The sequence below is a fragment of the Herpailurus yagouaroundi genome, unplaced genomic scaffold (genome assembly GCF_014898765.1).
Source record: "Herpailurus yagouaroundi ecotype Mexico unplaced genomic scaffold, PumYag 185, whole genome shotgun sequence".
In the NCBI taxonomy this organism is placed as follows: Eukaryota; Metazoa; Chordata; class Mammalia; order Carnivora; family Felidae; genus Herpailurus; species Herpailurus yagouaroundi.
In genome coordinates, this window is record NW_024412416.1 from 16,747,107 (window position 1) to 16,757,498 (window position 10,392).

At 37.5% G+C, this 10,392-nt stretch overlaps 1 pseudogene; it reads left to right on the forward strand.

Moving 5' to 3' along the window:
* The first annotated feature begins 899 nt into the window (after positions 1–899).
* Positions 900–1,034, forward strand: LOC121042653 (uncharacterized; annotated as a pseudogene).
* Positions 1,035–10,392: the final 9,358 nt, after the last annotated feature.

The window sequence follows — 10,392 nt, forward strand, 5'->3', positions numbered from 1 at the left end:
ACAATGAAAAGAAATGATAATAACAAACCTTGTCTTCTTTCTAATCTCTGTGGAGTTGTTTTCTATATTATACCATCAAGTATAGTTTTTCCTATGGATTCTTTGCTCATTACAAGCTTAGGGAAGTTTTGGGTTGTTGTTTTTGGTTTTTTTGCTATTTCTTGTTTGCTGAGCCCAATCAGCGATGGAATGGATTTTATCACTACTGATTCTGCACCTATTGAAAGTACCATATCATTTTTTCCCCTTTATTCTGTTGATGTGGTAAAATACATAGATTAATTTTTTAAGGTTAAGTATTATATTTCTGGAATGGACCCAAATTCAAAATGACATATTATATTTTTAAATATTGCTGAATTCATTTTGCTAAGATTTATTTACAATTTTTGTATTGACATATTTTTATAATATTTTTTAATGTATAGTTTTGAGAGAGAGAGAGACAGAGTGCATGTGCATGCACAGGTGGAGGAGGGGCAGAGACAGAGAGGGACAGAGGGTCCAAAGGGGGCTCTGCCCTGACTGCAGAGAGCTCAAACTCACAAACTCACATGAGATCATGACCTGAGCCGAAGTCAGATGCTTAACCAACTGAGCCACCCAGGTGCCCTGGCTTTATGTCCTTGAAAATGGCCTATAATTTTCCTTTCTTATAAATGTTCATGTCATGATCTAGTTTCAAGGTACTGGCCACATAAAACAAGATGACAAACGTTCTCTGTTTTGTTTTATATTGTTTTTAGAGAAGTTTGTACACATTCAGTGTTATTTATTCTTTAAATGCCTGGGAGAATTACCAGCATGCCAAGAGATGTCTTTGTGGGAATTTTTGTAATTACAAAATCAACTTATTTAATCTATAGAGAATTATATAGATTTTAGAAATTTTCTCCCTGATCACTTCTCAGCCTTTTGGCTAAGATCAAGTGTAGAATTTTTTTTCCCTGTTTCCATTTTGGTAAGTTGTATTTTTCTAGAAAATTTCTCAGTTTACCTAAATTTTGAAATTTACTGAAACAAAGTTGTTCACAATATCCTTTCACCATTTTTTTGTAATTTTCTGTAAGATATGTGGTAATTCCTTTTTTGCATTCCTGATATTGGCAGTATGTGTCTTCTCTCTTTCTTTTTTTTTTTTTTTTTCAACGTTTATTTATTTTTGGGACAGGGAGAGACAGAGCATGAACGGGGGAGGGGCAGAGAGAGAGGGAGACAGAGAATCGGAAACAGGCTCCAGGCTCTGAGCCGTCAGCCCAGAGCCTGACGCGGGGCTCGAACTCATGGACCGCAAGATCGTGACCTGGCTGAAGTCGGACGCTTAACCGACTGTGCCACCCAGGCGCCCCTCTTCTCTCTTTCTTAATCACACTTGGTAAGAGTTTAGTTTTTCGAAGAACCAACTTATAGCTTTGTAACTTTTTCTGTTGTATATTTGTTCCACCTTTGACCAATTTCTACTATTGTAATTATTATTATCTCCTTTCTTCTTTCTTTTAACTTAATATTTTTAAATTTTCTATTCTAGGTTCAATCAATAAAATCAATAGCTGATTCATTTTCAGTTTATCTTTTTCTTCTGACATATGGACTTATTCTTTTAAGCATGGTTTTAACTACCTCCTGCCTCCGTTAGTGTGCCACATTTTCATTTTCATTTCATAAAATAATTTTAAATTTCCATCGTGATTTAATTTTGCCCTTGAGTTATTTGGACATATATTGTTTAGTTCCCAAACATTTGGGGGCTTTATAATAAACTTTATCATTGATCTCTAGCTTTATTTCACTCTATAATTTTACTACATGGAATTCTGTTAGGATTTGATTTATGGTTGAGTATATGGTCAACTTTGATATTGCTATACCATGTACTCTTAAAAATAATGTGAATTCTGAAGTTGTTTGTACAGATGGTAAATCATGTTCAAATTTTATATACCTTTAATGATTTGTTTTTGTTTGCTTGTTGTTGAGAACATGTAAAATCAGCCAATATGGTTGTGAATTTCCTCCTTTAAATATGCAATTTTTGGGGCGCCTGGGTGGCGCAGTTGGTTAAGCGTCCGACTTCAGCCAGGTCACGATCTCGCGGTCCATGAGTTCGAGCCCCGCGTCGGGCTCTAGGCTGATGGCTCGGAGCCTGGAGCCTGTTTCCGATTTTGTGTCTCCCTCTCTCTCTGCCCCTCCCCCGTTCATGCTCTGTCTCTCCCTGTCCCAAAAATAAATAAAAAACGTTGAAAAAAAAATTTTAAATATGCAATTTTTGCATCCGCTATTTGATGTTGTATTATTGGGTGCATACAAATTGAAAAGTATTCAGTCTTAGGGTGCCAGGGTGTCTCAGTAAGTTGAGTGTCTGACTTCGGCCCAGGTCACGATCTTGCAGTTTGTGAGTTCGAGCCCTGCAATCAGGCTGTGTTTGGAGCCTGGAGTCTGATTCTGATTCTGTGTCTCCCTGTCTCTCTGCTTCTCCCCTATTCACGCTCTCTCTCTCTCTCTCTCTCTCTCAAAAATAAACATTAAAAAAAAGTATTCAATCTTTCTGGCTGATTGATCTTTTATCATTATGAAATATCCCTCTTTATCTCCAAGAATGCCTTTTACCTTAAAGTCTATTTTTTTTTATTTTTTTTTCAACGTTTATTTATTTTTTTGGGACAGAGAGAGACAGAGCATGAATGGGGGAGGGGCAGAGAAAGAGGGAGACACAGAATCGGAAACAGGCTCCAGACTCTGAGCCATCAGCCCAGAGCCTGACGCAGGGCTCGAACTCATGGACCACGAGATTGTGACCTGGCTGAAGTCGGACGCTTAACCGACTGCGCCACCCAGGCGCCCCAAGTCTATTTTGTTTTATATAATTATATCATGTTATTTTTTTTATTAGTTTAGACTTTCAGTTCTTTTGTGTTCTTATATGTAAGGTGTTTACTTGTTCAGCTTGAGAGATTTTGTTTTATAATTGAAGTATTTAGACCATTTATACTTAATATAATTCCTGGTATATCTTGGGTTTTTATTACCTATTACTTATTATATGTGTTCTACATCCTTTATATGCCTTTCTTGCAACTTTTTGAATTAATAAAGCATTTTAAGATTATTTTCCAGTTCCTTCTGGAAATTACAACCTTGGTGGTTACATATTTTATTTTTCTTTAATAATTACACAGTGATTACAACAAACATCTTTGATTTATTAGGGCATCAGAGAGATAAGTACTTGGATCACTTCCCAGGTAATGCTAGAACTTTAACAATTTCAATTCCATTACCTTGCTCCCATCTTTTGTGTGTTGTTTTATGTATATGTTCTCATGAGTTTTAAATCATTATCATTCTATGTAGTCAATATTCATTTAGACTTACCTACATATCTTCCATTTCTCTTTATATCTTCTCACATTTCCATGTTGCCATTTGAGGTAACTCTCCTTCCCTCTTAGGAAATGCTTTAGTACTTTTTTAGTATGTGCTTGAAGACAACAAATTGTTTAGTTTTGGTTTTTCTAAAATTGTTCTCATTTTTTCTTCATTTAACAGATTTGTTTTCTGGATATGATTCTAGTCGAGTAGTTACATTCAGAAAAATCTATTCAGCAACATTTATGTATGAACTAAAATTTATCCAAAACTTACTTTGGCCAAGTAATTCCCCTTTTAGGAAATCAATGGAAATAAGTTAAAGTGAAAATAAAGCAAAATGTGTAAAGATATAAACTGCATCATTATTTATAAAAGTGAAAAATTGGAAACAAATGTAAAATCCAACATTAAGGCAATAGTTCAGTAAATTATGGCAAATCCATACAATATTGTGAAATGTTAAAAGGATGTCTATGAAGTACTTCTGTGAGAAAAAAATTCATGTAATTATGGGGGCGCCTGGGTGACTCAGTCGGTTAAGCATTTGACTTCAACTCAGGTCATGATCTCGTGGTCCGTGAGTTCGAGCCCCGCGTCAGGCTCTGGGCTGATGGCTCAGAGCCTGGAGCCTGCTTCCGATTCTGTGTCTCCCTCTCTCTCTGCCCCTCCCCCGTTCATGCTCTGTCTCTCTCTGTCTCAAAAATAAATAAACGTTAAAAAAATTTTTTTTAAATCATGTAATTATGAATGTGAGGAAACCAAGATGTAAATTTCAATGTATTTTGTGATTTTATTTAAATAACAAAGCTATGTGCATAGTAACAACCTGAAAGGAAATACATAACTCAGTTAACCCTCCTTATCTATGGGGTAAAAGGTTATGGGTGGCTACTTTTCTGTAATTGAAATAAATCATTTCCATATTTAACTACAGTAGCCTTAATTCCTCTTTTCTTTTTTCATTTAAATTTATAAACAAAACAAATGATAAAACTTATAGCTCTGTTAGAGGACATTTAATTTAAGGGGGTAAAGTGATTATAACTGTCTTCCACACACAGAATTTCCCATGAAAGGAAAACATGGAAATATACCAAAGAGACCCATTTACATTGTCATGAATTGTTCCAAGTCTCAAATCACTGAGAAAAACCTACCTCACACAAGTTGCCATGAGCACCTGATCCCCAAGCATAAATCTTTGTGTTGAAAATGGCATACCCCACACATTTCATCTGGAGTTAAAAGCATAATATACACCTTCCTTCATATACAGTATGAGTCACTTCCTAAACCTCATTAGGGATGGTAATAATGCTTCCCCAACAGGAATTAATTCCATGCTAATCATATATGTCAGTGACTTTCACAGCTGCTTCACAGAAGCAAGAGTTTTGCAAATTAGTTGCTTTCTTATTTGGGGAAGGTGTGGGATGGGCCAGAAGCAAAAGCATCGTTGGAACTCACATAATGTTTTCAGACTTGTTAATTAGCCTAGCAGTCTCATTTTATCATTTCATCAGAAGATGGTTTGGGGCATAAGCAGTCCTAAGGTCATCATTCTGACTCGGCTGATTAGCACTGGGCTTGTCAAATAATTGGAAAGGTCACAAAACAGTGTCTAGTCTTTCTCCTCGAGCTAAAATTATTGTCAGAAAAATTTCTAAAAGATATTCTAGGATTAGCTTCCTGGTATAAAGCAGATCTGAATTTGAATACCTGGACCCTGCTCCTTTGCTGTATGGCCTAAGGGAAAGTGCTTATCTTTGTGAACCTAAGTTTCCTTCTCTGTAAAAATGGAAAACATGGGGATGGACAAGACAACACACATGGAATATAATGTCCAACACACAGAAAGGGTACAGTAAATTTTCATTTACTTAAATCTTCCTTCAATACTTACTGAAAAACTTTGCCTATTAAGAGGACCAAGATTCAATTTATAAACTAAGTGGACAGTTTCCAACACACCCTCCTAGCTAATACTAGTTAAGCTACTTTCAGTCTAAATGCAGGACATGAAATAGACATGGGGCATCAGGTATGGGTGGGAATAGTAGAGGGAGTGAGGCCAACTCAATGGAGATCCAGGCAAAACACAAAAACCTGAAAAGAAAGTCCAATGAAGAGACAGTACGGGTTAGTTTCACTCATTCACATTATTAACACTTATTGAGCACCTCGTATATCACAGACTTTGAAGCAGAAGATACAACGGGGAATAAGATAAGCTTCTTCTTTTCTTTTCTTTTTTTTAAATTTATATATTTTGGGGAGAGCACAAGTGAGGGAAGACCAGAGAGAGAGGGACAATAGATACAAAGCAGGCTCTGAGCTGACAGCAGCAATCCTGGTGTGGGGCTTGAACTCATGAACCATGAGATCATGACCTGAGCTGAAGGATGCTCATGACCTGAGCTTGAAGTTGGACGCTCAACCAACTGAGCCACTCAGGTGCCCCAAGCTTGCCCCTTTCTTCAGAAAGCTTACACTCTACTGGGCCGGCGGTGGGGGTGGGGGGAGGACAGATTGAAGACAGTATGGAAAGGGCTATGGTGTGGGATGATCTGGTATCTATGGTGACAAGGGGAGGTGCCTCGTGTTCACCACTCTAAGATAGCCCTGAATCAGCCCTGCTTTCCAACATCAGTGAGTCTGCTTGCATGGTGTAGAGCTACCTTGAAACAGGGGAAAGGCTAGCTGGGCTAGGAGGCAGCAGAATGGCATTGAACAGGGCAAACATACTCTGTATTTTATTCAGTCTTAACTCCAGTCTTTGGGGAGGGTGCACCCTTCCCCCAAGACATAGGCAATCATCACAGAAGTGCACAGCTGTAATGAATCAATCCATACTAATTCCTATAGTCATCGAAATGAGCAGCTTCTTTTGGGGAAGACCCTCCACCCAGGGAAGGCTAGTTTGCCCATATGCCAGATAGGTCTTCCCTGAGCACATCTCCCTGAGTACCTGCCTCTTTCTGGAGTTCTACTATGGCCATGTCAGGATGGTCACTTCCCTGTGTTTCTCCTGGCTGGTCAGGATTAACTGAAGGTGTGAAGAGCTCAAAGGAAGCAACATCGACTTTTTTCTGGCATAGCAGGTCACCCAGAGAAGTGAGGTGATTGAGCCTGGATTTTGAACAGTGTTGAAGACCTTGCTAGTTTGGAAGTTGAAAGTTGAGTAATCCTCCTCATTGTACCCTTTCATTAACTCCACAAATATGTGGCGACTGCTTACTATGTGCCAGGCACAGCACTAGATGCTGGAGATACAGTGGAGAGTCAAAGTAGACCCAGTCCCCACACCCATTGACTTTACAGACCAGTGAGGGAGGAAGACCTTAAGCAAATAAAACCAGAAATTAAATGTGACAAACAAGCCTGGTCCCAAGACATAGGATGCCATGGGAAGATGATTTTACTTAGTCAGAGAGGTCATCCCTAAGGAAGTGATCTAAAGGATGAGTGAGAGTTGAACAATGAAGAGTGGAGGGAAGGCAGCCAGAACAAAGACTCTTAGCAGAAGAAAGAAAGGCATGTATCAAAGATAGAAAGAACCCAGGGCAGCTGCAGTGGAGATAAAGGCAGGGGATAGGGAGAATGGGTGCCAAGTGAAGCTGCACAGGTGAAGTCATCTATGGTGGGACCTTCAGGGATCTTTATGTCAAGCCACACACAACTTCAGAACTCACTGGTTCTCTAAACACCGATTATTGTGTCTCACATTCTTTTAAAATTTTTAATTTAGATTTTTTTTTAATCTTGAGTTAACTGCAGATTCACATATGCTTGCAAAAAATAATACAAAGAAACTCCTTGTATCATTTACCCAATTTCCCCCAATGGTGACCTCTTGTAAAATGATAGCTCCAAACCAGTATATTGACATTCAAGACACAGAACAGCTCCATTACCCCAAGGATCCCACATGCTGCCGTTTTATAACCACACCCACTTCTCTCCAGCTCCCTAACCACACTCATTTCTCTCCAGCTCCCAACTCCTCCTTTAACTCACTCTTCTCCATTTCTATAATTTTATTATGTAAAAATATTACATAAATTGAATCACAGAGTATACAACTTTTGGGGATCCGCTTTTATCACTCAGCATTAACTCTTTGGAGATTCAGTCGTGTTATCTTATGTACCAATAGTTTGTTCCTTTTTATTGCTTCTTTTTCTAAATTCTTGAGGTGGGAGTTTATTGATTAGAAACATTTCCTTTTTTCTAATGTACGCATGAAATGCTATAAACTTTCCTTTCAGCAATGCTTTTATCTATATCCTACAAAATTTTGTTGTGTTTTCATTTCCTTCTATTCAATGCACTTTTTTATTTCCATTGAGACTTCCTCTTCACCCCATGAGATTTTTAGAAGTGCATTTTTGGGGTGCCTGGGTGGCTCAGTCAGATAAGCATCCAACTTCAGCTCAGGTCATGATCTCACAGTTCATGAGTTCAAGCCCCACACTGGGCTCTCCGCTGTTAGCACAGAACCTGCTTCAGTTCTTCTGTCTTCCCCCTCTTTCTACCCCTTCCCTGCTCATTCTCTCTCTCTCTCTCTCTCTCTCTCTCTCTCTCTCTCTGTCTCTCTCTCTCTCTCTCTCCTCTCTCTCAAAATAAACAAACTTTAAAAAAAATGAAGTGCATTCTTCAGTATTCAATTGTTTGATATTTTCCTGTTTCACTTCTATCACTGAGTTCTACTTTGATTCCACTGTGGTCAGAGAACACACTGTATGATTTCAATTCTTTTACATTTGTTGAAGCTTGTTTTGTGGCCCAAGATATGGTCAAACTTGGAATATGTTCTCCTGAATATAATGTGCTGGTTTCTTGGTCAGCTTTTGTTTACATACTTTGCAGCTTTGTTGTCTGGTGCACATACAAACACATTTAAGACTGCTATGTCTTCTTTGTGGACTGACCCATCTTTCATTCTACAGAGTCCTCCATTTCTGATAATTTTCTTTTCTTTGAGGTCAACTTTATCTGATAGCCAGTTCTTCATTTTGGGTATCAATGTTTGCATGATACATCTTTTTTCATCCTTTTGCTTTCATCCTACCTATGTCATCATATTTGAAGTGAGTTTCTTATAAACACCATACAGTTAGGCCATCTTTTCTAATTCATTCTGCCAATCTATGTCTTTTAGTTGACATATTTATACCACTTATAGTTAATGTAATTACTGCTTAAATCTACCACTTAATTTTTTTTTTGTTTTCTGCTTGTTCTCTCAGTTTTTTTTTATGTTTTCTGTTCTCTGAATTGCTGTGAGTTATTTGAACCAACTTGTTTTAGAATTCAACTTTAACGTATCTGTACTGATTTTTTTTTACTGTGTTTCTTTGTATAGTTGTTTAAATCGTTGCTGTAGGTATTATATACATATGGCTTATCACAGTCATTTTATTAGTTTCAGGGAAGCATAGAGACTTACATCCCTTTATGTATTTTTAATCTCTGCTATATATAACATAATCACCTTAAGTAATTTTTTCTAGAAGAATTTAGAATAATTTCAAACAGTGTTTAATTTTTGTTTCAACTATCAAACTTAATTTAGAATACTTAAGAGAAGAAGAAAAGTTTATGGTATTTACTATAGTTTTGTTTATTGTGTTCTTTATTCATCCTTGATGTTCCAAGTTTCCTTCTTTTATCATTTCCATTCTATGTAAAGAACTTCTTTTAGTCTTTCCTTTAGAGTAGATCTGCCGGTGAAAGATTATTTTAGGGACACCTGGGTGGCTCAGTCAGTTAAGCATCTGACCTCAGCTCAAGTACCATGTCAGGCTCTGTGCTGATAGCTCAGAGCCTGGAGCCTCCTTCAGATTCTGTGTCCCCCCCTCTCTCTCCGCCCCTCCCCTGCTCTCTCTCTCTCTCTCTCAAAATGAAATAAACATTAAAAAAGAAATATTATTTTAGTTTACTTCTGATCTTTCTCTTCATCCCTGAAGGATATTTCAGCCAGGTATATGATTATGGGATGATAATTCTTCTCATTCAGCCCTATATTGTGCCACTTCTTTCTGGCCTCCATGGTTTTTGTGAGAAATCCACTGTTACTCTACTGGTTTTTCCCTTATAGACAATGTGTCATTTTTCTTTGGCTGCTTTCAAGATTGTTCTTTGCCTTTAGTTTTCACATGTTTAATTTTGTGTCTTAGTGTAGATTTATTTAGGTTTGTCCTATTCTGGATTTTTTTAATGTTTTTTTCCCCCCAGCTTCTTGGATCTGTAGGTTCTAGGCAACATTTCTTACAGTACTTTTTCAGTCCTACCTTTTTTTTCTTCTCTTTCCTGGATTTCCATAACACATAACACAAATGTTTGATCTTTTGTTATAATCCCACAGATCCCAGAAGCTCTGTTCTTTTTCAATGCTTTAAGGTTTATTTTTTATCACAGTTGCTCAGATTGCATAATTTTTAGTTTTCTATCTTCCAGTTCACTTATGCCTCTGTCCCCTCTGTTCTGCTGTTGAATCCCTCCATTGAGATTTTTATTTCAATTAATTGTATTGTTCATCCTCACAATTTCCATTTGGTTCCTCTTTATATCTTCTATTTCTCAATTGAGAGTTTCTATTTCTTTCCTGAGGCTTTCTATGTTTTTTTTTTTAATTTCGAGTATGTTCATAATTATTAAAGTAGAGATCCCTTAAAAATTTTTGGAAAATTCCAATATCTCTGTCATCTTGTTGTTGTCATCTATTGATTGCTTCTTTTCCCATTCAACTTGAGAAATTCTTGGTTCTTGGTATGACAAGTGATTTTTCTATTGAGCTCTGGGCATTCTGTATTAGTCCTGAGACTCTGGGTTTTATTTCAACCTTCCACCTTAGCTGGTTTTCTTTGATTTCAGTTTGGCAAGAGAAAGATTGGTTTATCTTGTTACCACCAGGTAAGATATAAGTCCAAGTTCTTCACTTGGCCTGCGCTGACACACAAAGTGGGGAGGGCCCATCACAACTGCTAAGTGGGAAGTGGGAGTTCTAGCTCCCCATACGGT